Below are 1397 nucleotides of genomic sequence, written 5' to 3' on the forward strand. Positions count from 1 at the left end.
CGCCCATCCTTTTGGCTTTGGGGCCCATATTAAGAGGCACACTAGATCTAGCAATACAATGTGATAGGAATCGATGATGGGCCTTGTGCTTCGTGTTAGATGGAGAGAAAGGAGAACAATTCTTCTCTTTTGGAGCCGCTAATTGCTTTTATTTGGTTATCACAACTTCGTTGAAAGCGAAGCTTCGGTTTATTTGCAACCTCATTTGAGCTGACGTACATTTACAAAGAGGTATAGAGGAAAAAAATCGGGGATTAACTCATTCGCTACGTATTATTTTCAGCTTATGGACTAATTTTTTTCGTGAGGGCGAATGAGATGATGACTAGTGGGCAGTTAAAAGGTCTTTGGGGCCACAAATTCAAATAAACATCAACGTATTATATACCAAGATTTTCAGTTTGGTTTGTAGAATACATCTGTAATGTTTATTTATGTATTTTTCAACTTTGGTTACTGTAAGAGGCGATTATGCAACACAATTTTGATTGGAATCGGATAAAATTTGAAAATAAAAATTAATAATCTGTGGTGAAACTCAAAAAATATGTTTGCACCTAGTCAAATGATACATCAAAATAACCATAAATAAATATAGAACTGGAAAATATTGAAAAGTTTGCAGTTATTTACATACATTCCATAATATTTGTACATTTGGATCATAACATCCAATAGTGAAAAATAATAAAAATTTACAATCTGAAAAACGATCACAAACAGAAAAAAACCCATTCGTATCTTATATGGAATTATTCAGAATTGCATTTGGAATAAACCTATACATGTCTTGAGTGGCATTTTTTGTGTAATTTCATTAAAAAAGTAGTGATTTTGGGGAGAAAAAAATATTTTGACAATTTAGATCAAGACCTAGATCTAGCACTCAAAAATATTGATTTCTCAATATAGTGCTTTGGCAATACGAGTCCAATCGTATCAATATTATAAAAAAGAGTCCTACATTTCTTTAGTGGGCAAAATAATGATAGATTTTGTTGTGTAAAATTACTAAGACTGTCCAGGCTATAATTTTGGCATCGCGATAAAACAAAGTCGAATAAACTACGAAATCGCGTTTCAAAACTGAATCTAAACATCCGATTTTCAGTGGAAATGCTTGACCCGAAAGTCAACATTATATTATGACCTTTATTTTAACATGGATATGTGGATTGGAATAGAATCTAAGCTGAAATTGAAGATCGGTTCTCGAGCCTTCGGGGGCGGCTTAGCGTACTGACGGCACTTTAGCCGCGCCGCCCCCCCACGGCTCGGCGTAGCAAATGAGTCAAGGATTGCCTCGTTGGAGCCGACTTCTCGTTGAATGTGACCTGGTTGAATGCGACACCCACTGTATATACTATAACTGTACCTTATCCCTGTTGTTGCCGCCT

This window comes from Aplysia californica, unplaced genomic scaffold, assembly GCF_000002075.1.
Source record: "Aplysia californica isolate F4 #8 unplaced genomic scaffold, AplCal3.0 scaffold00641, whole genome shotgun sequence".
In the NCBI taxonomy this organism is placed as follows: Eukaryota; Metazoa; Mollusca; class Gastropoda; order Aplysiida; family Aplysiidae; genus Aplysia; species Aplysia californica.